Raw genomic sequence first — 17,823 nt, 5'->3', positions numbered from 1 at the left:
TCCTTTCAATATTTCCTTTATCTTTGGGTAAAGAAATAAGTTACTGGGGGGTCATATCAGGTAATATGGAGGGTATATACTGGCTAAAAAATCCTGCACAGGCAGTGCTATGTGAGCTGGTGCACTGTCACAATGTAAGAGCCATGAGTTGTTAGTGAAAAATTCAAGTCGTTTTTGTCTGATTTTTTTCATGCAGACTTTTCAGCACTTCCAAATCATAAGGTTAATTGGTTTTCCAGTAGATACAAATTCATAATAAACAAAAAAGATTAGTGACATTGTTTTCTCTCTTGATTGGATAGAAATTTTTGGTCATGGAGAATTGGCTGACTTCAATTGTGCACTTTGGTGCTTTGTTTCAGGGTCTTAATTGATACATCAGTGTTTCATCACCAGTGATAACACAGCCCCAAACATCTTGCCTAAAAGGACTTGACAAGCTTCAACTCTCCTTTGTTTTTGTTCATCCGTGAGCTCCTTTGGGACCATTTCTGCACACACCTTTATCAGGCCAAGATTTTCAGTTAAGATTTTCCTGTTTCAGTTAAGATTTTCCTGCTTCAGTTAAGATTTTTCCATATCAATGTTTGCTATGCTTCTCACAGTCAGCTGATGAGTTTGGTAAAGAATTCAATGAATTTTTGTAATTTTTTTTTTTTCAATTCTGCTCTTTACTGGCTGCTCTGACTTCTCTTCATCAGTGACACTTTCTCTTCCTGTAGAAAAACATTTAATGCATTTGTACATTGCCATTTTCTTCATGGCATTATCCCCACAAACTTGGACTAACATGTCCCTGATTTTACTTCAACTCTTGCCAAGTTTAACAAGAAAGTAATGCTTGTTCCTTGCTCTAATTTAAATTAAAGAACAAACAACAATAATAAATGCCACTCAGCAAGACATTGCCACATGTTGACGTGAACACAACTGTGAGCCACTGATAGACCAAGGCTATAAAACCTTATCAACTTGTCCATGCAGTGCAGCCAATATAATCATGCAATGACTGTCAGGCCTTGTACCATGACAGCTCTCATGGCCATTCCAGAAAGAGTTTCAAAATTACTTTGAAAGGTAGACTAGGCAGTGGCATATGTGCATAGTCTTTGAAGTACTTTGAAGTACTTTCCAAAGGGAGTGTTTTGAAGGTGACCATGGTGATATTCAACGATGAGGTTGTAGCACTTTTTCTAGACGAGTTCATGAACTTAATTGCCAGAACTCATAGGACAAGGATATTCTGACAATAAGGAACCATGTGGCTGGCAGAGAAGGCAAAGAATAGAGGGGGTTTGTTGGGTGGAAGATCTAGATTTGAGTCCTGGACCTTTGGGCTTGATCCAATAAGTTGGTCCTTTGTGCTTCAGTTTCCTCACTGATAACAAAGTATTAATGATGCCTTCCCTGAAGAGAGGTCCTAAGGAGTGAAAGGAAGAACATGGGTGCCCATCAATCACTGTGCAGGGAGAGAGCAGCCAAGTGAAAGCTGATGGCACTGCCATGAGGAACAGTATCTTCAGTGGGATTCTGCTGGATAGAAGAGGAAAGCTGGGGGAAGAAAGGGAAGAGAAATCATCTTGTCCACAAAATTTAGAGTGGGGAACATATGAATTTGACATAGATGAAAACATAAAATGTCAACAAAGTACTTGGAGGAGTGGAAAAATAAAGACTGTCGTAGCAGCAAGTGCTAAAATACTAAAATATGATTGGAGTTTCTAAGAACTCTGGCTACCTTGCCTTTAAATAATTTGTAGGTTGTTAAATTATTTGTAAATGGCTGAGACAACAAAAATGTTTTGGTGCTTATGGTCATGTGCATCTAACTGTCTCCTCACAGCCTCCTGAAGGACAGATGCAGGCAGGGGGCCAAAGAGCAACAGCATGGTTTCCAAGTGTGCGGCCATGAGAATGACACGACGGCAAGAAGATCACACCAACGTGCACTGAAGAATCTGTCTTGGCTGTGGAATGTAGAGCCCCTGGGGGAGGGCATGTCACCACATCCTATTTAATGTGCACAAAAAATATGGAACAGAATCAGTCTGGCAGAAGAAACTGGTCACTTACCTGGAGAATCATGAAGTGAGGAGTGCTTCTTATTCAAAAAGCAGATGATGTTATTCTCCAAAAGCCATGCAGAGGCAAGGAGAGGCAATTAAATTTTCCTAAGTCTTCTGGAGACTGCTTCAAATTCTTTGGCTAGCTCATTCCTGTAATGTTCTGAAACCACAGCTAACATAGTTCGTTTACAACTGACCATATGCATCATAGCTCCAACAGTGGACACTGTTGAAACCCACCCCAGTGCACAGGCACCAGACACGCCCCAGGCTGCACACACATGTGCAGGCCCCAAGTATGCTGGAAATGCACTTTGGAAGGATAGGGATATCCATACTGCTTAGAGGAGTGTCTAGAGGATCCCCTCCATGAATTACTGGTAGACATAGTTATTGCTGAGGCTGGTGCTCCATCCTGGTGACAACCCTACTCACACTAATGTGAAGAGACACATTCAGCCACCACTGTCCCTGTCCCTAAGCAGCAGTGCTGATATTGCCCTGGGACACACATTCATATGGGCTGGATCTAATACTACCTTGCTTGGGGGCAGAATGCCAAGTAAGGGACAAACAACTCGTGGCTTTTATCCTTGGCAAACTTGGTAAGACCTGGCCCCTGGAGAGATGCCACAGGCAAGTGTATAACATCTTTCACTGACCGACCTTTGAAAGGTACCAAGGTCCTGGGACAGAAATACCTTAACATCTACAGCAGAGATGATCTGTCTCGAAAAGAGTTATATAATTACCAGTAATGGCAATAATTCCATGCAGATCCAGCCAAAGTTCTTACTGACCACCATGCCCCCCGAGAACTGGCCCCTTGCCCATGCTGCCACAACCCTCTCCAAATAGGCCCAGCCACACCAGCTCCTTGCTGCTCTTTAAATACATCGAGCCATTTGAATCAGCCACTTTCACCTCCTGTAGCTGTCCCCCCAGATATCCACAAGTGGACATCCCTTACCTCCTTAAAGTCTGTGTTTCAATCTCACCAGGGAAAGCCACACCCAGCTTGTACTTGCTGTCGCCAGCCTGGTCCCCAGCAGCACTCTCAATTACCTTACTTCTGTTTGCATATGCCTTTTTCCATAGCTATCATTACAATATAATATGCTGCATACACTACTTATTTACTGTGTGTGTTGTCACCCCAGATGGAATATATAAATTTTCACAATGAAGTTTGCAAACTCATCCTAGAAAAAAGTGCTACATACCTCACTGCTGAATATCACTACTGTCACCTTTAAAGTACTCCCCGTGGGAATCTATGCATGGAGGCCAGCACCTAGTCCAAGGTACTTTTTCTAGGGTGAGTTCACAAACTTAATTATCAGACCTTTGTGTGACAACAGGGCCTATTATAGAGAAAGCATTCCAAAATTGCTTTGAAGAATGAACTGAGCACTGGCTTCAGTGCACAGCTTCCCAAGGGGAAGACTTCAAAGGTTACCAGGGTGACATTCAGCAGTGAAGTATGTAACACTTTTTCCTAGGATGGGTTTATGAATTTAATTGTCAGCCCTTATATATAATCCTCATTAGGGTAGGAGTCTTTGTTCTATTTGCTGATGTATCCTAGTGCCTAGTCTGTGGCACATAGTAGGTGCTCAATAAACATTAGCTGAATGAGAGAAAGTACCTCTTTGTAGCAGGTACAGTTCAAAGAGCATTGCATTCATTTAAACCTCACAATAACCTATACTGTTACTATTCTGGTTTTACAAATGAAGAATCAAAGGCACAGAGAGGTTAACTGACTAGCCGAAGATTGCCCTATTACTATGTAATAGATCTAGAATACAAACCTGTGCAATGCTTGTTCCACAACTTCTGCTGAGCTACCTCTCTGCTAGCCTACCTAGAAGCTCATGTCTAAAGTGAAAATGTTCTCTCCAAAAGGAAGAAATATATTTTCCTGCTTGCTCTACAACAAAATAATCTTAGACACTTACAGAGATTGTTACTGCAAAGGGATTTTAATAATGCTTCAGAGCCTTGTAGCTAGCATGAAGATTGAATACGCTAATAACTGTAAATAGCAATTCCATTTACTAAGCATATTAGTGAGTCTCTAGATTCAACAAGTATTAAAATATGCTAATATGGTTACTGAAGAAATAGTTGACCCCAAAGGGTTCAATTTGGAGCAGCAAACCAATTATCTCAACCAAAAGTTACCTGCTTGTTTTTTGACAATTGCAACAATTAAAATGAGAATCACATACATAGCATGGATGTCATTGGACGTGTATGCTTATAATTAATCAGACACTGAGAAAAAAGAGCCACTAAGATATTAGGTCATCAAATATGAAATGTCTGAATTGGAATGAAATGTTTAGATTATTATACAACAAATAGAAAGCAGTACAATTAATCAAAGTATGTGCCTAAACTATCGACACAGTTTTGCCATCCTAGCAATAGCTTGCTTACTATAGCAGTGAAGAAGCCAGAAGAGCAAATGGCAATGAAATCCTGAAAGGCGTTTTCCACAGCTTGTTGAAAATGGAATCTTTTTTTCTTGCAAGAAGTCTGGAAAAAGTGGTAGTAGGTAGTGCAGGGTCTGGTGCCCACAGTGGTAACAGAGAGGTTCCAAGTTCAGATTCTGCAGTTGGAGCAACATTATTTCTGCAAGCTTCATCTTGCAAGAGGACTGGACTGTCTCTAGGAACCAATCTCAGTTGTTTAACCACAGCATCCTCAGTTGGCTGCAATAGACATCCCTGAGATCAACTGGCCAATTTTCATGAAACTGCAGTGGGCAACACCAGAGCTGGTCCACTACACAGATGCCGCCAAGCTGCAGTGGGCAACACCAGTGCTGGCCTACCACACAGACACCATGAACTTTTTGTGATGAATATTCAGGTTTGGACTGTGTTCAGCACTTCATCTTTGTCCAACCATATGCCAAACAGTTGGAATTGTCAAAAAAAAATCCATTTTTTTTTATTGCTTCTAATAATAAGGTGTAGAAACTGTTTGACTTTATGCTGTGGCAGAAAAGAAAGTCAAGTTTCCAGATAATTTCCCTTCTGATTCTGGTTTAATTCAAGCAGAACTCACCTATTCAGCATTTTTACCTTGCTTATTTGTTTCAAATGGCCCAATATTGTTGGAGTTGTGACATAAAACCTGGCTTCTAATTCACATGTAGGTTGAGATGGATTCACTTCCACTATAGGTTTCAGCTCAACTTTATTCACCTTGGTCTCAGATTGCTTACGTGGTTCATTCCCAGACCATGGACCACAGTTCATTAGCCACATCCTTCTCTAATGCTTCGGAAACTGTCTGTACTGCACTGGTTCCACAACAGAACTCAAATCTGAAAATAAGATGAATTTTCAACTCATCCATGGTTTCACAAAAATTGCTCTAAAAAATTTGAAAAATAATCACAAGCCAAAACATCCATTGGGAAGAATGGGTATGTACCTTCACAATAAAAATAAAACATGTAGTGTTAAAGTGAAGTGTCAAAATTAGTACTTCAGAAAATTGGGCATTTCATACTTAATAACCTACTATCATTATAAAGCACAGCAATAAAGAAGAGAATACTGTGTATTTTTAAGGCTCTTGTTATAAAATAATAAATATATTCACACACATGATTACCTAATAATTTAGATCATGTTTAAGGGGAAGAAAATCCTAAATAACTGTTCCTTTTTTTTTCAGATTACAGGACAAGATATTTCATTATCCATTTATTTTATAGTTTATGCTCTGAATTCATTTTATTGCCCTCAATAATGGTACAGCATGAAATAGGAGTCCAGTGAATTAAACAGGGTAAATATCTTTGAGTCTAACTTCTTTCATTCAGTATACATTGGCAAGATTCACCCATGTTGTTTAGTGGTAATTTATTCATTCATTTTTATGTGTAATATTTCATTTTGCAAATATACTACTATCTATTTCACTTTATGGACATCTGATGGATGTTTGAGATGGAGCATTATGAATATGTCCCTATAGATGTTTTCATACATGTTACTTAGCATACATTTGTATGCATTTTCATCATAAGACCTCAGCAGAGGAATTTCTAGGTGACATGTTATAAGTATGATTTGCTTTAGTTGATGTTACCTGTGCCCCAGACGCAGTCCCAAGGCAGAGATCTAAGTGCCAAGAGTTTGTTCAGGCAGTGATCCTAGCTCACTGACCAGGGAAGTGGAGACACAGGAAATGGAAAAAAGTGCTTCATGTATCATCAAACAAGTCATCATTCAAGCAGCTGGCGCTTAAAAGAACATGTTTGAGTAAAGAAACTAGGGTATTTCTTTACCAAATCTCTATTTGTTGTTGTTTGGAAGGTGTTGGAGCTGCAAGCTGTGTGCTCCATAGCCAACATAAACCCTGCAAGCAGAGAGGCAGAAGTGAGGGTAAGAGGCAGCCCTAGGTGCACACAGCTGCTCTGAGAAGATTGAGGCTAACGGCATTTACAACGATAGCTGAGCTGAAGGAAAGAAAGGAAATTCCCTGTATGGCCAAAAGGAAGAGGGAACCCAAAGCAAAGCTGCTATCAGGAGGTGAGGTCCTGTCACAATGAGTCTCAGACTAGGTATGGGCTCTTGGGCCAGGAGCTGGGAGTAGAGAAATAGACTTGGACCTGTGTAAGGAAAAAATGAATTCCTTGTGCATAACCTTGAGCCTGAAGAGCAACCTTGTTCATACAATGAGATCTAAAAAACTTAGTCCACCAGAAACAAAAAGAAACATTCTGTTTGTCCCAGGCTTTAGCAGAGGCATGGGCAAAGTGAGGGCCTGGGCTGCATGTGGATATGGGGTCTGTACTAATACTGTCTCTATAGCACAAAAATATAAAGCCAAAAAATTAATATTAGACTGAAAAAATTCCTTAGGCCCCTGAAATCACTCTCATTATTGGGCAGATTCCTGCTCCAGGAGACTGAGACTCAATCCCACTAGGAAGCTGTGAGAGGTGGTTTAGGACCCACCTCAGAGTTGTCTCAATCAGGGGAGGTAAGGAATATTTGATTGAGGCCACCTCCTCTGGGATATTAACTCTCCAGCTCTTTTATCCTGCCCCATGTGCAGGCCTAGAAAGATATAGCTCCTAAAGGAAGTCCTCAGACAAAGCTTCCAAGTTGAGTGTGTGGGCACAGTGAGTACTGAGGAGGTGCAGGTGGGGCCCAACAATGTCTCTACACGACCAAACAGTTCACATTCCCACCTGCTGCATAAAATGTCCCATTGCTTCATACTTTTGTCAACACTTGGTACATCCCCCTTTATAACAATTTAAGCTATTCTGGTGAGTGATTGCTAATATATTATTGATCCTTTATTTTGTATTCTCCTAGTGATGATCAATGAGATAGCAAATCTTCTCATATGAGGACTTGTCCCACTATTGTGAAGGGACAAGTCATTTAATGACTTTTCTTTTTGGTTGTTTGGTTTTAGTTGTTGATTTGAAAAACTTCCTTATATTTTCTGGACATGAGTCCATCCTTTTTAGCCATATTGATTGCAAATACCTTCACCTACTTTATGGCTTGTCCTTTTCCTCTCTTAATGGAGTCTGATGAACAGAAATTATTAATTTTAATTTATACAATTAATAGATCATTTCCATTATAGTTTGTGCATTTTGTATTCTATTTAAGAAATATTTGCCTATTCAAAGGTCATGAAAATATTTCCCTTTGACCTTTAGATTTGTAATCCACCTGGAAGTGATTTTTGTATGCAAGAGGTGTCAAAATTTATTCTTTTCACTGTAGGCATCCAATTGGCCATTTATGAGAAGACCATTCTTTCTTCTTCCACACTCAACTACAATTTCAGGAGTTTGGGTTGGCAGTTATTTACATTACCAGTATCTTTCTGCTGTCTTCTAGATTTCATCTTTCAAAGGTGAGTGGTAAGACTTACACTTGCACTTTTCAAGGTAATGTGTCTTTTTTTATTGTAACTGTTTTTAAAATTTTCTCTATCCTTGGTTTTCAGTAAATCTTACTATGATGCACCTAAATGTAGTTTTCTTTGTAATTTCTTTGTGTGATGCTGTAAATCTTGATGAGATCTGCAGCAGATAAGGATTTTCCTCAGCTTCCAATAGGCAATTAGAGTGGAGACAACTATGTTAATCCAAACAAGGCCTGACCTAATTGAGGCTAAGTTTTAGCCTTCATAAGGCCTGGTCTATTTCAAATTTGGCCATATTCATGGGTCAATGAAAGTCCAGGTTCTGCCAGCACTCCTGCACCCTCTATCTCCCTAGTCCCAGGAAACTCGGTTCTGCTTGTTGGCAATTGATTCCCACTTGTCTTTCCATTCTCTTCAACAATGGCACATATGAATCGTAAATTCCTCAAAGGGGAACAAAATGTAGATATTGAATTTATCTTGCACTTTCCTTTTTTCTACAATCTTTAACTCTAAGTCCTGGCTACCTTGGTAACTTTCTAGTGACCTTCAAACTTTTTTTTGAATTTTTGTTTTATTTTATGCAGCTTTTCTACTTATTCTTGCTGTAAGTATAGTATTGATCTTCTGCAAGTTAGTTCCTCGTGGCCAGAAGCAAAAGTCTTAGTGGTATTTTACATAGCAAACTTTGTTAACAGATATTTTTAGCCAGCACTGTCATCCAGTTTCAATGTAATAGCTGATGTTCCTAATACAACTTGCAGCATTCTGGTGTTTATGAGTCTTATGAGTCACCAGAGATTAAATTAAAATCAGATTCATTTTTGTATTGAATACATTTAATGAGTTTTAGTCCATTTCATAGGTAATCTAGGAATAGTGTATATGAGGATTTGCCTTGAAATATTGCAAGGTCTTCTCTCATTGCCCTCAAATGGCACAGCCCTGGAGAACCAGTTCTGCCTTGTGAACATTTGAGTTGTGTCTAAAGCTGCTTCTTAAAAGATGTCTTGGTCTTCTCTCTGCATTCCAGAACTTTCATGTAGAAGGGGGCACTTTCCATCTGGCTAAGCAAGAACTCATGGCGGGCTATTTAGTTTTTATACAGAAATATCATCTTTGCTAGCAAGATGCTTGGAATCTAAAGTGTATGACTCACCTAGTCATGAATTGTTTGCTTTAGAGCTCTTGTATAAAATCTAGCTGAGACAACCAATATTCAGGGGGAACTGTCTGGGGACAAGCCAATTGTTAATTTGTAGTTATATGATAAAATTACTTTGGGAACAAATGCACACTTATAAGCATAGGCACACATGCATACCTGCAACCATCCTCAGAACAACTGAATTAGAACATCTTGGAATTTTTCAGAAGCATTTGCTCTGATTTTAACAAGTAGCCATGTATTTTAAAGTACTTTTAGATTAGGAAACTGCATATCGAGGGGGAGGAGGTAAGATGGCTGACTAGAGTCAGCTTTCAACAGAAGCTTCCATCCAGAGGGAGAGATAATGGCTAGAATGAACTCAATATAGCTGAAGGTTGGGAGCTGAGCTGAGAGAGAAGATTGACAAGTGCACATCATCCCTGCTGAGGCAAGCTACAACTCCAAGGAAGCAAATTTCAGGTACAAAACCCATCTCAAAGAGGACAAGAGTTCACCTCCCCCCCCCCAAAAAAAAGGGTGGCTCACTGTGTGCTCTCTATAAGTTAGCAGTGAACAGAAGACCTCTTGTTTTGCCCCATAGGAGAGAGCCGCTGAAGGCTGGGACTCCTTCTCCGGAGAGATCCTACTTTGAGTTGGGGCTTTCTCTTGCTCCAAATAAAAGTTGAACAAGTATTTTCCCTGCCTTTCTGAACTCACAGTCCACCCTTCATCCCTCTGGCTGCAGAGCCTGGAGTATCTGGTGGTTCCTTGCTAGGGCTGGGTATCCCATGGGCTGTTGTGAAGCTGTACTGAAACTGTGGAGTAGAAGTGGGGAGTCACAAGAGGAAGGTGACTGGCCCTGTGCCTTGAAAGTGCATAGTTCAGGGGCCCACAGTGGTGGCACCCCTGACCGTAGTGTGGGACCCATGGCTTCTGGGGCACCCCCCTACTGCAGCGGTGGCTCCTCCTATCTGCAACAGCAGCAGCACCCCTGACCCACAGCAGTGGCACCTCTGCCCTGTGGTGGCTCCTCTGATCCAGGGTGGCAGCACCTCCAATGCGGTGGTGGCTGGGGTCAAATTTGGAAGAGACACCTCTCCAATTTTGTGGACCATAACAGGGAGCCAGAATTCACACACAGGGGTTCCAGAGCAGAAGCATGGTCTCTGAGGGAGAGAACTACGCATTGTGACAGTAACCCCTGGCTCAGAAGAGACTCAGTTGGGAACACTCCCCAATTTCCAATGAGCACTGGAGTGATTAGGCTTGAACTCCCCTTGCCTGCTGGTGGCACAGTGTGGCAGCCTGGCCGTGGAGGCATTGACTCCCTTTTGACTCTGGCAGGCACAAATCCCTGATGCACTTGCACATTGGAGGGAACTGGGCCACAACCCTGCAGGGTTACCAGTGATAGACATGGCTGAAGTGCAGGGTGGGAGGGAGGTTCCACCTCCAGACTAACTCTTTTGCTGGGTGGGCCTTTCTGACTCCACTGAGCACTAGGGTAAGTCACGCTTGAGCTGCCAGTGGACCCCTGCAGTCTGGTTGCCAGAGACCCTTTGAACTCTCCAACTTGAACACTGATTGTGTTGCCTGGGACAAATGGTTTGGAACTCTTGATCTGGGCCAGCCACCTGGAGACCCTCCAAGGTTGAGCCCTGTTTGTGTTGTGGGAGGATATGATTCTCCTCTTCCAGTTGTTGCCTGTGGGGGTGGGATGTCTTAGTTGTTTATACCTCTCCCCAGCTGAGATTTTAGCCCAAAGCCACTGATTCACTAGGACTTGTTAGGGGCTGGCTGAATATAAGACAGAGCCACCTAGCCCCATCAAACCAAGCAGGTCTCCAGAGTCTCAGGCTGCAGGACTGAAAGGGATCTATGTAAAGCTATAGGAGAAAAACCACAGTCACCAGTCTTTAGTAAAGGACTGGTCAAGTACAACTCCTGGAGCCCTCAATCCAATCTCACCTTACCAGCTTCACTAGCCAAATTGTGAAAAATAATCATGGGATGGACCAAGCATAAAAACTCTAGCAACATGAATAATCAGAGTAGATCAACTTCCCCAAGGAACAACAAAGGAGATACAACAGAAGATGCCATTCATAAATAAATGGCTGAAATGTCAGAAATAGAATTCAGAATATGGATGGCAAATAAGATTAATAGAACAGAAGTAAAGTTGGAATTAGAAATTCAAGGAGTAGTTCAAAAGATGTCTCAATAAATCAATGAATTCAAAGACAAAAATCTCCAAGGATTTGGACATAATGAGAAAAGAAATTGCAGACCTTACAGAAATGAGAAAGGTAATTGAAGAGCTTCACAATACAGTAGAATCCCTAAGTAATAGAGTGGAGCAGGCAGAAGGAAGGATCTCTGAAGTTGAAGACAAAGTTTTTGAATATTCCCAAATGCTCAAAGAGGAGAAGTGGAGAGCAAAAACAGATCATTCCCTGAGAGAGTTGTGGGGCCACTCCAAAAGAGCAGACATTCGTCTTACAGAAATTCCTGAAGGAGAAGAGGATGGTCCTAAAGGCATAGATGCTCTACTCTAGATATAATGGAGGAGAATTTCCCAAACATTGAGAAAGATACAGAAATTCAGATAGTAGACAGTTTCAGACCCCTAGCAGGAGTCCAAATAAAGTATCTCCTAGACACACATTGTAATTAACGTTGCCAAAGTTAATACGAAGGAGAAAATTCTGCAAGCAGCCAGACATAAGAAAAGTATAACCTACAAAGAGAAGAATATTAGAATGATTGCAGATCTCTTAGCTGAAACTTTTCAAGCCAGAAGAGGATGGTCATCGACATTCAATCTCCTGAAATGAAACAACTTTCTTTTTTTTTTTTTTCAGCCAATCCACATTCTTTTTTAATGCAGATTAATATGAGGGTACAAATGTTTAGGTTACATTGTTCTCATTTCTAAGGTAAAGTTCAAGTTGCACTTGAGCCCTTCACTGGGGGCGTGCTGAACACACATGGTGTACATTAGGTGAGATCCCACCAATCACTCTCCTCCTCCCCCTCCCCTCTCCTGCCTCTTCCCTCCCCCTTTGCTAGACTATACCTGTGTTTTTTCTTTCACATGAGTGTATAGTTGTTCATATATTGAATACATTGGCTACTTTTTTTTCCATTCTTGAGATACTTTAAGAAGAATGTATTTCAACTCCATCCACGTAAACACAAAAGATGTGAAGTCTCCATCTTTCCTATGGTTGAATAGTACTCCATGGTACACATTTGCCACAGTTAATCCTTTCCCAGGTTGATGGGCACTTGGGTTGCTTCCATATCCTGGCAATTGTGAAGTGAGCTGCAATAAACATCCTAGTGCACATGTCTTGTGGTAAAATGATTTTTGTTCTGGGTAGAGATACCTAGTAATGGGATTGCAGGATCAAATGGAAGGTTGACTTTTAGTTGAGAACTCTCCATACTTCTTTCCATAAAGGTTGTATTAGTTTGCAGTCCCAGCAGCAGTGTAAAAGTGATCCCTTCTCTCCACATCTGCACCAGCACCTGCAGATTCAGGACTTTGTGATGTGGGCTAATCTCCCTGGATTTAAGTGATATCTCAGAGTGGTTTTTTTTTTTTTTTCTCAGAGTGGTTTTGATCTGTATTTCTCTGATGATTAGGGACAGTGAGCACTTTATGTGTTTGCAGGCCATTTGTATGTCAGCGAAGTTTCTGTTCCAGACCCTTGCCCACTTCTAAATGGGGTTGTTCACTCTTTTCTTGTTGATTCATTTGAGTTCTCTGTAGATTCTAGTTGTCAGCCCTTTGTCAGATTCATAGCAGCAAAGACCTTCTTCCATCCCAAAGGCTGCCAGTTTGCTTTAATTGTGGTGCCCTTAGCTGTGCAGAGCTTTTTAGTTTCATCACGTCCCATTTATTTTTGATGTTGCTGCAATTTTCCAAGGGGGTTCTTCTTCATAAAATCTTTCCCTAGGCCAATTTTGTCAAGCATTTGCCCCACACTCTCTTCTAGAATAGTTACTGTTTCGTGTCTTAAATCTTTTATCCAGCGAGATTCACTTTTTTTCAGTGGTAAGAGGTGTGGGTCCAATTTCAGTCTCATACATGTGGCTAACCAGTTCTCCCAGTATCATTTATTAAACAGGGATTCTCTCCTCCAAAGCATGCTGGCTCATGCCTGTAATCCTAGTACTCTGGGAAGGCAAGGCGAGTGGACTGCTGGAGCTCAGTAGTTCGAGTCCACACTCTTCTATATCTCTAAATGGGTTTTCCAGTGGGATCTGACTTGCCACACTCTAACAGGAGAGGAATTGTCATTCCAGGTATTCCTAGTGTGTAATTTTGGACAACTGTTAAGTTTATAGCCAAACATGAACTTGCAGCCCCTCTTAAATCAAGCCTTATTAAAAGAGAAACGTCCTATGTGTCATGCTCGTTTACCATTATGCTAGAAGGCACAGTATATAAAAATATCCTAAATTTAGAAGATGCGGTAAGAAAATTTTCTATCATAACCACACCCTACCTCGCCCAGCAAGACAGCCCTGAATTTGCAAAGCTCCATCAAAGTTAAAAATCAACCCAGGCTTCCAAACGAGAGACCAGTGAGGCTCTCATTTGGACCACACCAAAACATCCTGAGCACTCAGGGACAGAGAGCAATGAGATCACGCACAGCTTCCAACCTGACACTGTCGTCCACTCAGAACCTTCAAGCAGAGTCTAGATGGATAAAAGGCTAAGTAGAAATAGTGAAACTCTGCAAATTGGGAATAAGGGGAAAAGAAAGGAAACGAGTTGCACAAAATACATTAAAATACTGAAGTAGTATAGAGTATGCTGACTTCTAAAACAAAAATACAAAAATAACATACACTGGAGCCTCCATAGCTGACCACCTCCCTACATTGACCACATCCTTAACTTGACCTAATTTTCTTTTCTTTTTTTTTTTATTGTTGGGGATTCATTGAGGGTACAATAAGCCAGGTTACACTGATTGCAATTGTTAGGTAAAGTCTCTCTTTCAATCATATCTTGCCCTCATAAAATGTGACACACACCAAGGCCCCACCCCCCCCTCCGTCCCTCTTTCTGCTTCCCCCCCATAACCATAATTGTCATTAATTGTCCTCATATCAAAATTGGGTACATAGGATTTATGCTTCTCCATTCTTGTGATGCTTTACTAAGAATAATGTCTTCCACTTCCATCCAGGTTAATACGAAGGATGTAAAGTCTCCATTTTTTTTTAATGGCTGAATAGTATTCCATGGTATACATATACCACAGCTTGTTAATCCATTCCTGGGTTGGTGGGCATTTAGGCTGTTTCCACATTTTGGCGATTGTAAATTGAGCTGCAATAAACAGTCTAGTACAAGTGTCCTTATGATAAAAGGATTTTTTTCCTTCTGGATAGATGCCCAGTAATGGGATTGCAGGATCAAATGGGAAGTCTAGCTTGAGTGCTTTGAGGTTTCTCCATACTTCCTTCCAGAAAGGTTGTACTAGTTTGCAGTCCCACCAGCAGTGTAAAAGTGTTCCCTTCTCTCTACATCCACGCCAGCATCTGCAGTTTTGAGATTTTGTGATGTGGGCCATTCTCACTGGGGTTAGATGATATCTCAGGGTTGTTTTGATTTGCATTTCTCTAATATATAGAGATGATGAACATTTTCTCATGTGTTTGTTAGCCATTCATCTGTCATCTTTAGACAAGGTAATATTCATGTCTCTTGCCCATTGATATAAGGGATTGTTGGCTTTTTTCATGTGGATTAATTTGAGTTCTCTATAGATCCTAGTTATCAAGCTTTTGTCTGATTGAAAACATGCAAATATCCTTTCCCATTGTGTAGGTTGTCTCTTTGCTTTGGTTATTGTCTCCTTAGCTGTACAGAAGCTTTTCAGTTTAATGAAGTCCCATTTGTTTATTTTTGTTGTTGTTGCAATTGTCATGGCAGTCTTCTTCATGAAGTCTTTCCCCAGGCCAATATCTTCCAGTGTTTTTCCTATGCTTTCTTGGAGGATTTTTATTGTTTCATGTCTTAAATTTAAGTCCTTTATCCATCTTGAATCAATTTTTGTGAGTGGGGAAAGGTGTGGGTCCAGTTTCAGTCTTTTACATGTGGATATCCAGTTCTCCCAACACCATTTATTGAATAGGGAGACTTTCCCCCAAGGTAAGTTCTTGTTTGGTTTATCGAAGATTAGGTGGTTGTAAGATGTTAGTTTCATTTCTTGGTTTTCAATTCGATTCCAAGTGTCTATGTCTCTGTTTTTGTGCCAGTACCATGCTGTCTTGAGCACGATGGCTTTGTAGTACAGACTAAAATCTGGTATGCTGATGCCCCCAGCTTTATTTTTGTTACTAAGACTGCCTTAGCTATATGGGTTTTTTTCTGGTTCCATACAAAACGCAGAATCATTTTTTCCAAATCTTGAAAGTATGATGTTGGTATTTTGATAGGAATGGCATTGAATATGTAGATTGCTTTGGGAAGTATAGACATTTTAACAATGTTGCTTCTTCCCGTGCATGACCATGGTATGTTCTTCATTTGTTAATATCCTCTGCTATTTCCTTACTGAGGATTTCATAGTTTTCTTTATAGAGATCCTTCACCTCCTTCGTTAGGTATATTCCTAGGTATTTCATTTTCTTTAAAACTATGGTGAAGGGAGTTGCGTCCTTAATTAGCTTCTCATCTTGACTGTTATTGGTGTATACAAAGGCTACTGACTTGTGGACATTGATTTTATATCCTGAAACATTACTGTATTTTTTGACAACTTCTAGGAGTATTGTGGTTGAGTCTTTGGGGTTCTCTAAGTATAAGATCATGTCGTCAGCAAAGAAGGACAGTTTGACCTCCTCTGCTCCCATTTGGATTCAATTTATTTCCTTGTCTTGCCTAATTGTATTGGCTAGAACTTCCAGCACTATATTGAATACTAAGGTGACAGAGGACAACCTTGTCTGGTTCCAGTTCTAAGAGGAAAAGCTTTCAGTTTTACTCTATTCAGTAAAATATTGGCTGTGGGTTTGTCATAGATAGCTTCAATCAGTTTTAGAAATGTGCCACCTATACCTATACTCTTCAGTATTCTAATTAGAAAAGGATGCTGGATTTTATCAAATGCTTTTTCTGCATCTATTGAGAGGATCATGTGATCTTTATTTTTGCCTCTGTTAATATGGTGGATAACGTTTATGGACTTGCGTATGTTAAACCAGCCTTGCATCCCTGGGATGAAGCCTACTTGATCATGATGAATGAATTTTTGATGATAAGCTGTAATCTATTGGCTAGGATTTTGTTGAGAATTTTTGCACCTATATTCCTGAGTGAGAGTGGTGTGAAATTCTCCTTTTTGTTTCGGTCTTTTCCTGGTTTTGGTATCAGGGTGATGTTTGCTTCATAGAATGTTGGGGAAGATTCCTTCTTCCTCAGTTTTTTGGAATAATTTCTGCAGTACAGGAATGAGCTCTTCCTTGAAGGTTTGATAGAATTCTGGAGTGAAGCCATCTGGACCAGGGCATTTTTTGGTTGGAAGATTTTTTATTGTTTCTTTGATCTCTAGCTTGAAATTGGTCTGTTCAGGAGCTCTATTTCTTCCTGGCTGAGTCTAGGGACAGGATGTGATTCCAAATAGTTATCCATTTCCTTCACATTGTCAAATTTCTGGGCATAGAGTTTCTGGTAGTATTCAGAGATGATCTCTTGTATTCTGTGGGATCAGTTGTTATTTCCCCTTTGTCATTTCTGAGTGAGTTTACTAGAGATTTTACTTTTCTATTCCTTGTTAGTCTGGCCAATGGTTTATCAATTTTATTTATTTTTTCAAAAAACCAACTCCTTGTTTCATTAATTTTCTGAATGATTCTTTTGTTTTCAATTTCATTGATCTTTGATTTGATTTTGGATATTTCTTTTCTTCTACTGAGTTTAGCCTTAGGTTGTTCTTCTTTTTCCAATTCCGTAAGATCTCTTGTGAGATTGTTGATGCGCTCTCTTTCTGTTTTTCGAATGTAGGCATCTAAAGCGATGAAATTCCCTCTCAAAACTGCTTTTGCAGTATCCCACAGGTTTTGGTAGCTTGTGTCTTCATTGTTGTTATGCTCAAGGAAGTTAATGATTTTCTGCTTTATTGCTTCCTGCACCCATCTGTTATTCAACAGAAGATTGTTTAATTTCCATGCCTTTCGGTGGGGTCGAGCGTTTTTGTTAGAGTTGAGTTCCACCTTTAGTGCCTTATGGTCTGAGAAGATACAAGGTAAAATTTCAATTCTTTTGATTCTGTTGATATTTGTTTTGTGTCCCAGGATATGATCAATTTTGGAGAATGTTCCATGGGGTGATGAGAAGAATGTGTATTCTTTATCTTTGGGGTGGAGTGTTCTATATGCGTCTATCAAGCGCAGTTGTTCTAGGGTCTCATTTAAATCTCTTATATCTTTGTTTAATTTCTGTTTAGATAATCTGTCCAGCTCTGTAAGAGGAGTGTTAAAGTGCCCTGTTATTATGGTATTATCAGATATCGTATTGCTCAGACTGAGTAAGGTTTGTTTCAAGAATTTGGGAGCATTTAAATTGGGTGCATAAATATTTAGAAATGAAATGTCTTCTTGTTGTATTTTTCCCTTGACCAATATAAAGTGACCATCTTTGTCTTTTTTGACTTTAGTTGC

This window comes from Nycticebus coucang, chromosome 5 (genome assembly GCF_027406575.1).
Source record: "Nycticebus coucang isolate mNycCou1 chromosome 5, mNycCou1.pri, whole genome shotgun sequence".
Taxonomy (NCBI): Eukaryota; Metazoa; Chordata; class Mammalia; order Primates; family Lorisidae; genus Nycticebus; species Nycticebus coucang.
This window is presented reverse-complemented; position numbering follows the sequence as displayed.